At 40.7% G+C, this 10,873-nt stretch overlaps 1 protein-coding gene across 14 annotated transcripts in view; it reads left to right on the top strand.

Moving 5' to 3' along the window:
* Nucleotides 1-10,873, top strand: part of CACNA1A (calcium voltage-gated channel subunit alpha1 A) — a 293,690-nt gene that overhangs the window by 68,257 nt on the left and 214,560 nt on the right. The window contains exon 1 of one of the 14 annotated variants that reach the window (XM_019664151.1): nt 10,453-10,825. The exons of the other annotated variants lie outside the window; for them this stretch is intronic. The gene's annotated coding sequence lies outside the window, so the exon portion shown is untranslated. Of the gene's footprint in view, nt 1-10,452; nt 10,826-10,873 lie in introns of those variants that run through there. 14 annotated transcript variants of the gene reach the window in all.

The following is a 10,873-nucleotide window of genomic DNA, read 5'->3' as shown; positions in this document are numbered from 1 at the left end:
AAAAAAAAATTAAACATAAATACCCAGGAGTGCAATTGCTGGGTCATAAGGTAGTTCTATTTTTAATTTTTTGAGGAACCTCCAAACCATTTTCCATAGTGGCTGCACCAATTTGCAACCCCACCAAAAGTGAATGAGGGTTCTCTTTTCTCTGAATCCTCACAAACACTTATTTATTGATTTATTGATGATGGCCATTCTGACAGGTGTCAGGTGATATCTCATTGTGGTTTTAATTTGCATTTCTCTGATGATTAGTGACATCGAGCACCTTTTCATATGACTTTTGGCCATTTGTATGTCCTCTTTGGAGAAATGTCTATTCAGGTCCTCTGCCCATTTGAAAAGATATCTGCACCCCTATGTTCACTGTAGCACTATTTACAATAGCCAAGATATGGAAGCAGCCCAAGTGGCCATCAATATATGATTGGATAAAGAAGATGTGGTACATATGTATATACAATGGAATATTACTCAGTTATAAAAAAGAATAAAATCTTAACTATTTGCAATAACCATGGATGGATCCAGAGAGTATTATGCTTAGTGAAATAAGTCAGACTAAGAAAGACAAATAACCATATAATCTCACTATATGTGGAATCTAGAGAACAAAATAAACAAACAAACAAAACAGAAACAGACTCATAGATACAGAGAACAAACTGATGGTTGGTTGCCAGAGGGGAGGGGGGTTGGGAAACTGGGTGAAAAAGGTGAAGGACTTAAGCAATACAAATTGGCAGTTACACAATAGTCACAGGGATGTAAAGCACAGCACAGAGAATATAGTCAATAATGTTGCAACAACTATGTATAGTGCCAGGTGGGTACTAGACTAATCGGAGGAATCACTGCATGAATTATATAGATGTCTAACCACTATGCTGTACACCTGAAACTAATATAAAATAATATTGAATGTCAACTGTAACTGAAAAATAAATAAATACATCTTAAAAATTAAACGTAAACTGACCATATGATCCACCATTCTCAGTTCTGGGAATTGAAAGCAGGGATTTGAAGAGATATTTGCACACCTATGTTCATGACAGCATTGCTCACAATGGCCAAAAGGTGCGAGCCACCCATGTGTCCACTGACGGATGAACAGGTAAACAAAAATGGTTCGTTTATACAATGGAATATTATTCAGCCCTAAAAAGGAAGGAAGTTCTGACACCTGCTGCAACATGGGTGAACCTTGAGGACATTGTGCTGAATGAAATAAGCCAGACACAAAGGGACAAATACTGTGTGATTCCACTCATATGAGGTCCCTAGAGGAGTCAGACTCATAGAGACAGAAACTAGAATAGTGGGTGCCAGGGGCTGGGGGAGGGGGATGGGGAGTTAGGGTTTAATGGAGACAGAGATCCAGTTTGGTAAGGGGAAAAAAAGTTCTGGAGACGGACGGATGGTGGGAATGGCTATATTTAATGCCACTGAACTGAACACTTACAAATGGTTAAAATGGTAAGTGTGATGTTATGTATATTTTACCACACACAAAAACGCTAAGCACTCATTCTAAAAATCATGACCGTAGTGCTATTATCACATTTGTAGCAGGACTAGGGTGATATTTTTCAGTCCTTACCTTCCTTTGTGTTTGAGGCATTTAACACTGGACTGCCCCCCATCCCCCGGGGCTTTCTTTGGCATCACCCACTAGGCTTTCCTCTCGCGTCCTTTCTGGTGCCTTCTCAACCTCCATGGAGGGCTTCTGTCCTGCTCTGCTCTGCCCTTAAATGCTGACATCTCTCAGGGGTCCTTCCTAAGACCTCAACCCTCTCTTGGGCCATTGTCCAGGATAATTTCATCTACTCTGAAGGTATTCATTACTGTGTGTATTCTGATAGCTCCTGTACTCATTTCCTGGGACAGCCGTAAAAAGACCATTACTGCAAACTAGGTAGCTTAAAATAACAAATGTATTCTTATCGTTCTGGAGGCCAGAAGCCCCAAATCAAGTGTCAGCAATTGTTCCAATAACATCTTTATAGCAAAAGAAGATCCTGGCCCACTTGTTGGCTTTGGTCATCATGTCTTCTTTAATCTTGAGAAATTACTCAGTCTTATTTGAGTTTCCTTACATTAACACTTCCAAAGAATATAGGCAAGTTTTTTTTAGAATGTCCTTCAATTTAAACATAATATGATTGAACTTATTCCAATAATGCTTTTTTGACAGGAGGTTCCCAGAACTCATGTTGCATCCTTCTTGGTACATCATACTAAGAGGCACGTGATGTCAACTTGCCCCATTCATTACTGGTGTGGTTAACTTTGATCACTTGCTTGTCTGCCAGGGCACTCCATTATAGTTACCATTTTTTAACCATTAAAATGAACAATCTTCTGTGGGAAGTGACTTGGATACAATGTAAATCTATTACTCCTCAAAGTTTCACCCATGACTTTCAGCATCCCCTGACAGTTATTGCATGTTTTTATGCTGGTTGCCAAATTGCCTGCATCTAAAACTTTCACCAAAATAAAAACTGAAAATGCATTATGGCACCCAGCCCTGAGATCATTCTCCAGTGAAAGGAACCATGGCTCCTTGGAGAAATGGTGAATTCTAGGGTAGGACAGTTAAGAATGATACTGGAGCCTCTTGGAGTGCCATAAAGTAAGGAAGCTTAAAAAAATATATGGAGGCCTACCAAAGGGACACAGGAACCAATCCAATGGCCAAAGCTGGTAATCCAAAGAATACAATGAATATATGAGCCTATACTGATAGCAATAAAATATTGATTGAGTGAATGAAGGAATGAATGAATAAGGGAGAAGAGACAAATTTTCCTTACAAAAGAATTCTAAAGAATATATTTAAATACTCTTTCCTCCAGAAGATGGAGCTTAATCTTTTTCTCTCTCCCACTAAGTGTGGGCTGGGCTTAGTGACTCACTTCCAAAGAGTAGAGTAGGGAAGGGGAAAAATAGTAACTTAACAGTGGAGACACCTGGGAGACACCACCTTATCCAAGTGATTAAGGTCAACATCACAGTGATAAGCCATGTAGATGTCATGGATCCCTGATACGGTGCAGTGATGACGGCATTTCACCACTGTGGTCTTCTTCCTTCAAATCCGTTATCCCAGTCTAATCATGAGAAAACAACAGACAAACCCAAATTGAGGGACGCTCTATAAAATATCAGACCAGTGTTCCTGAAAATCATCAAGGTTGTGAGAAACAAGGAAAGAGACCGTCACAGAGCAGAGGAGACTCAGGAGACACGATGACGCAAGAAGAATGTGGCAGGAGGTTGGGATCTTGAAATAGAAAAGGATATTAGTGGAAAAACTAGTGAAATTTGGGTGAAGTATAGGTTTAGTTAATAGCGTTGTACCAATATTGTTTCTTAGTTTTAACAAATGTATCCAGGTTACATAAGATGTTAATATTAGGGGGAGCTGGGTGAAGGATATATAATTCTCTTGGACTATATTTTCAAGCTTTCTGTAAGTCTAAAATTATTCCAAAATAAAAGATTTATTTAAAAAATTAAAAATAAGCCAATATTGAGCCAGTCTTGGTGACTGACTGGTGAATGATATTCACAGTCTTGGTACCCATGTATGGAAGGTTGACTATGTGACTTTTAAAAAATAGACATTACTTTTTAGACCCATTTTAGCTTTCTAGTAAAATTGAGCTGAAGGTACAGAGGTTTCTTATATACCCCTCTGCCCCCACACAGCACAGCCTCCCCCACTATCAACATCCCTCACCTGTGTGGTGCATTTGTTAGAACTGATGAAGCTACATTGATACGTCATCATCACTCAAAGTCTATAGTTTACATTAGGGTTCACTCTTGGTGTTGTAGACTCTATGGGTTTGGACATATGTATAATGACATGTATCCATCCTTATAGCCTCATACAGAGAAGCTTCACTGCTCTGAAAATCCTAGCCTATTCATCTCTCTCCCTGACCCTGGCAACCACTAATCTTTTTACCGTCATCATAATTTTGCCTTTTCCAGAATGTCTTATAGTCGGAATGATAGAGTATGAACCTTTTCATATGGGCCTCTTTCACTTAGTAATAAGCATTTAAGGTTCCTCTATGTCTTTTCATGGCTTGATAGCTTATTTCTTTTTAGTGCTGAATAATAATATTCCATTGTCTGAATATACCACACTTGATCCATGTACCACACTTCACCTTGTAGAACATCTTGATTACTTCCAAATCATGGCAATTATAAATAAAGCTGCTATAAACATCCAGGTTCAGGTTTTTGTATGGATATAAGTTTTCAACTCCTTTGGGTAAATACCAAGTAACACCACTGCTGGATCGTATGGTAAGAGTAAGTTTAGTTTTGTAGGAAACCGCTAAGCAGTCTTTCAAAATGGCTGCACCATTTCACATTCCCACCAGCAATGAATGAGAGTTCCTGTTGCTCCACATCCTCACCAGCATTTGGTGTTGTCGGTGTTCTGGATTTTGGCCATTCCAATAGGTATGTGGTGGTATCTCATTGTTCTTTTAATTTGCATTTCCCTGATGACATATCATACGGGGAATTTTTTCATATGCTTGTTTGCATCTGTATCTCTTCCATGGCAAGGTCTTTGGCCCATTTTTAACTAAGGCATGTGTCCTTTCTTATTGAGTTTTAGGGTTCTTTTTATATGTTGGATAACAGTCCTTTATCAGATGTATCTTTTGCAAACATTTTCTCCTAGTCTGTTACTTGTCTTTTTGTTCTCTTGACAATATCTTTTGCAGAGCGGAAAATTTTAATTTTAATGAAGTCCAGCTTATCAATTATTTCATTCCTGCATTGGGCCTTTTGTGTTATATCTAAAAAGTCATCAGCAAACCCTAGGTCACCTAGATTTTCTCCTATGTTATCTTTTAGGAGTTTCAAGGTTTTATGTTTTATATTTAGCCTGTGATCCACTTTGAGTTAATTTTTGTGAAGGGTGTGGTATCTGTGTCTAAATTTATTTATTTTTGCACGTGTAGGTCCAGTTTTTCTAGCATCATTTGTTGAAAAGACTATCTTTGCTCCATTGTATTTCCTTTGTCAAAGATGAGTTGACTATATTTATGTAGGTCTATTTCTGGGCTCTTTATTTTGCTCTATTGATCTATTTGTTTATTCTTTCACCAGTATCACACTGTCTTGGTTACTGTAGCTTTATAGTAAGTCTTGAAGTTCATAATGTCAGTCCTTCAACTTTGTTTTTCTCCTTCAATATTGTGTTGGTAATTTTGGGTCTTTTGCCTCTCTATGAAACATTAGAATCAGTTTGTTGATATCCACAAAGTAACTTGCTGGGATTCTGACTGGGATTGCACTGAATCTATAGATCAAGTTGGGAAGAACTGACATCTTGACAATATTGAGTCTTCCTATGAACATGAACTATCTCTCCAGACCAGGGGTTGGCAAACTTTTAAGATGGAAGAGCTGCCAGGGGTTAGCAAACTGTGGCTTGTGAGCCGCAGGCTCTGAAGTAAAATTGAAAATGAAAATAAAACTATCATAGTTTAATTTATAAAACTTTTAAAGGATATTATTCACATAATGGTGATTACGTAAAAATATATTTATGGCTCTCGAATAATTTTTAAATTGTTGTGAGGGACAGGATTGGCTCTTCTAGAGGTCGGCAAACTTTTGAGATGGAACGTACCCAAAGAGCCACATGTGGCTCGTGAGCCGCACTTTGCTGACCCCTGGTCCAGACTATGGTAATAAAAAAAAATCTCTTTAGCATCATTTCTTGACTGCTTATTATGTGCCAGTCATTGTGCTAAGTGGTCATCTGCTTGATCTTCATTAATCTTTACAGCAACCTGTGAGGAAAGGAGTCATGTCTTCATTTTATACGAAAAAGCTAAGGTTCAGAGAGGCTAAGCACTTCCCCAAGAGCACACAGCTAGGAAGTGCTGGGGTAGGATTTGAACCCAACTCTGCATCCAAAAGTAGGCCCTGCTTCATTTGTTTTTAGAACTTTACAGGGCATGTATTGCTATACAATGTTATGCCTGGCGTGGCAGACACATTCCATCTCTGTATCACTCTGAGTGCCTATATCATGACCTGCAAATGTCTGGATTATCAGATTTGGGTTTTGTCATTCATACCCTCCAACTCCCAGAGATCTTGGTACTCATTCCTGACTGGTATCCAGACCAGAAAGCAGAGACCAAATGTCTTTTGGCTGATCCTTCCTTGCAACTCAACATGACTGGATTAGCTGGGTAATTGTTTTACAGCCAAATGAATGAGATCTGCAGTTATTTATTTGGGGCACTTATTTCAGAAATGCTAGCCCTGTTCAATTGAATAACACTCTCAAAGCCAGGATGGTAATGCTGCTGATGATTGATAAATTAAACCTCCAGCTGGCAGATATATTAAAGATTAGAACCAACGACTGAGACTGATTTCTGTAGCCCTGCTGTTAAACTGCTTCTGTCTGCAATGCTAATAAGGTTCTAAATCTTTTTACCTGGTCAACATTAGTAATTTGGATGAATGGGGGGTGGGGCAAGGAACTACTTACTGCAGTCATTTGAGGATCCTATGTATGAAGAGTTCTTGCTCATCTATCCCCATTTGCTAGGCGATAATAAGATTTCAACATTAGAGATTCATTCCTTTGGGCAGATAAAGTTTTTGCTCTGCAGAGTGAATCCATAAGGATAATGACAAAACCTGGAGCCCTGTCACACTTTAGGTGAATGAATTCAGTTCTTTTCGGAAAAGGGGGATTGAGTAAATGGGGGAAGGAAGATTCTGAGGAAGGAGAGGGGAACCCCAACATGTCAAACTTCATAGGCAAGCTTTGGGAATGCTATTGGGTGAGCAGAAAGGAGACTCTTTTGCCATTTTGATGGGAGGAGGTATTTGGAAATGTGTGTGGGTATCTTCGCTTGTCACAAGACTGGGGGTGCTATTGACATTTAGTGGGCGCATGGCAGGGTTGCTAAACACCCTACAATGCACAGGGCAGCCCCGAGCAGCAAGAACTGTTCCATCGAAAATGCCAACACCTCCACCATTGATAACACTGGAGAATGCAAAGATAAGGCCGTAAGTTTGTCCCTTCCAGAGGCGTGATTACTGAACCTGGCTGTGCCCTATGGACTTGCTCAATGAGAACCAGGGGAGGGAGGGCTCAAGAATCAGAATTTTTACATTGTGCAAGTGGTTTTGATATGGGGCCAGGTAGCCTGCTGTCTAGGCATGGCTTAGGGCATGCCTAGACATAGTCCTAGAGCGCTGCTCTTTGTCTTCTGGTAAAACAGAGGCTAGAGTTTGTTGTAGGGACTTCGTGGTGCAAGAAGTACCCAAAAAGAATGATCGCAGATCACCATGACAAATGGTGCTACCGGGGGTCTCCATTCAGAAGTATTTCAAAGATTTTCTGTTGAAGTACAACTCACACAGAAAACTGCACAGTTCGGGTGTACAGCTCAATGAAAACATACAAAATTACACAAAATTTACAAAGCAAACACACTGTGTAATTATCACCCAGATTGAGAAGCTTCCAGAAGGTCCCCCTGGTGCCAGTCACTCCTCTAGCCTGAAGGATGACCGCTACTTGGATGTCTAATAGCATAAATTTGTTTTGCCCATTTTCAGCTTTATATACAGGAATGATACACTGTGTTGTTTTGTACATCTGGCTTCTTTAGTTCAAAATCATGTTTGTGAGATTCACCTGTGCACTTGTGTGTAGCTGCAGCCTATCCGTTCTCATTGCTGCAGAGGGTTCCAGGTGAATGCTATGCAGTGTATTGATTTATCTTGCAATTGATAGATATTTGGGAAGTTCCTAATTTTTAGCTAGTATAAATATGCTGCTTTCACATTCTAGGGCGTGTCTTTCAGTGGACATACATATATCCTCATTCCTCCTGGGTCTATACCCAGGTGTGCTAGTGCTGGGTCACAGGGTATTCAAATATTCAGCAATGGTGGAAATGGCCAGTTTTCCAAAACAGTTATACCAAATTGCACTCCACCCAATAGTGTATGAGAGTCAGAGGAAGTTTCAGATCCATGTTAGTGACCTGGTCACGTTTTTTTTTTTTTAATTTTTATTAAGTTATTTTTTATTATGAAATACACATTTTTTAGAATTAGTTTCAGCTTTACAACACAGTGCAATAGTTATACTTTTTGACCTGGTCACATTTTTAAACCTCTCACAGCCTCAGTGTTTTCATCTGTAAAGTGGGGGCTTCTCTGAAAACTCAGTAGAAGCTTTACCTTGGTGGTCACTCTTTCCTGAAAAGCTCTGGGGTCTTTTAGAAATCTCTACAAGTAACCGTCAGGCTGTGCAACTCAATGATCTTCTTAGAAAAGTCCATCAAAACAAGTTATATGTAAACTCATTTTGCATGGTGTAGCTTTTTTTATACAACTGGCTGTTTGCATCCATTCACATGGGATTACTTTTTGTTTCATAGTCATGTGCCTTTAAGATATGAAACAACATCAAGTACAAAAGCCATTAATAATTTGTCAAGACTTCTATATACCCCATCTCCTTGCCACTCTGATCGCTCTTGGTTTCATCATTTTGTCCATATCTTGACAAGTTAGAAAATCTTGAAGTTGCTGTAGACAACCTGTAAAGGCTTACCCACAGGCACAGGATGGGGAATTTATAGAAAAACATATCGTCTTTTCTAGATTGTTCCAAATGAACCCAGCTAGCTAAGGCTTAATTGAAAGGCTTATTTGCCTTCTTCATCCTCTTCTACTTCCCCTCTCTCCCACCCCTGCCTTCCAGTCTACATATAACTTTGTGAAAATTCAGTGCTTTCTTGGCACATCCACTTTAGAAGACAGTTCGGTGACATCTTACAAACCTGAAGAGACACACCCTGAAATTCTATGTCTAGGGCTATTCCTACACAGATGCATGCTTAAAGGCACCAGGAAGCAGGGGTGTTTAAGAGCCCCAACTGGAAACAGCCCAAATGTCCACCAACAGGATAATGGATAAACACATTGTGGCATTCTTTCAACGGAATACTAGACAGCAGTGAAAGGGAATCAGTCGCAGCTACATGTGACAACAGATGACTCTTAAAGACATAATGTTGAGCCAAAGAAGCCAGGCCTCATAGAAGACATGCTATATGATTCCATTCATATAAAACCCCCAAAGATGCAAAGTAGAACTGTATTACATACAGGAATATACAATAAGGTAGTAAAAGTATGGAGAATGGCAAGGTTATTAATACCACCAAGTCAGGATAGTAATTATTGCTGGAGGAGGGGATATGTGTATTTCTGGGGAGCTGGAAATGTTCCATTTCTAGCTCTGAACTTGAGTTCTAGTTTTATGTAAAATGAACAGTTCACAGCAATTTCTTAAACTGAACATTTATGCTTTAGACATTTTTCTGATCATTCAATTTTACAACATAAAAAGGAATGAAAAATAAACTGCAATGGCTCTGGAGATGAGTGAAGAATACCATGCAAAGTATATCACCCAGAGGCCCTATCCAGCCGACTAGCATCTAGTTATATATCTGCATCTGGCAGTTAACATCTGCCACCTCTGGGGTCTTTTCAAAGATGGGGTAAATCTTTTGTTCCAGCTTTCCGGGCCTCTACGATTTGAAACTTTGTTAGAAGTAATCCCCAAACGATTTTCCCAAGTTTTCAAACATTGTCTTTTGCTAAACAGACCACATTTGTGTAGAGATGGACTAACTACACCTCTAGACACCAAACCCCTTCTTTTTCTCTTTAAAGTTGTTTTCTTCCTCACTCCTGCTTGCAAGATGCCGGGAGCGTCCGGTTGTCTGCAACCGAAGCGGAACCCGTGGTAAAACAAGGTTTCCTCCCTGGGGAGGAGGAATCTGCCGTCCCAATTTCCCCCTCAGCCTCCCAACCGTCCGGCTCTCTCCTCTTTCCCCCACAAACTCCACGGAGCCAGGTCCCTTCGAGCCTCCACGATTGGTCGCGGGCCATCATGTGCCGACACTCTGGGTGGGTCCTTTCCGCGTTCAACTCATCAATCGTTCCTCTTTGGAGCGTGGCTGCCCAGTGGTTCAGACCTTTGCGCCCCATTCCCCCTTTCTCCCCTCTCCCCCACCCCTCCACACCAGCCTTATTTTAGCCAAACCAAGAGGAGGAGGAAGCTTTAGGAGAGGGGGAGGAGGGAACGCCAGGCATTGCAGCATCCGGGAGCAGCTATTGAGTGGCTAAGCGACGGCGCACACCTCTCTCTCTCTCTCTTTTCCCTGTTGGGAATTTTCAGGATTTCATTGCTGCAGTTTAACCCCAAGATGAGGCACGGTTGAGCGAAGCGATGCGCGCGCGCGCACACACACACACACACACACACACACACACACACACACACACACACACACACACACACACACACACACACACACACACATCAGAAGAGTCAGCCGCTGGTGATTCAGGAAGAAAAAAAAAAATCACCCGGACCCTGCGGCCTCAGGACTCCTTAAGAGCCCCCCGGAGCGTTCCCCACCCCTCCCTTTCTCTCCTTCCCTGTTAACGTTCTTTAATTTTATTTTTGGGCTAAAGATCTTTCAGCATTTTTAAGGTCTAGAAACTCAAGCAAAACAAAAAGGGCGATTTTTAATTTGTTGGGCTGCCCTCCCCCCAGCAAAGACCTGGTTTTAATTTTTTTTCTAATAAATTTAAAGAAAAAAAAATGGGCCGAGCGCACTCCTTTTGCAAGATGCCAGCCTGACCCAGACCTCGGAGGAATTTGAAGCTTCCACTGCGTCCCGGGGGGCGTCCTTTGCAAACCATTCGCATCTTAAAGGGGGTGTGCGTTTTTGGTTTTTTTTAAGTGCCATTTTTTTTCTTTTCTTTT

This window comes from Hipposideros armiger, unplaced genomic scaffold (genome assembly GCF_001890085.2).
Source record: "Hipposideros armiger isolate ML-2016 unplaced genomic scaffold, ASM189008v1 scaffold_417, whole genome shotgun sequence".
NCBI lineage: Eukaryota > Metazoa > Chordata > Mammalia > Chiroptera > Hipposideridae > Hipposideros > Hipposideros armiger.
The sequence above is the reverse complement of the archived record's forward strand: the minus strand, read 5'-3'. Positions and strand labels throughout refer to the sequence as shown.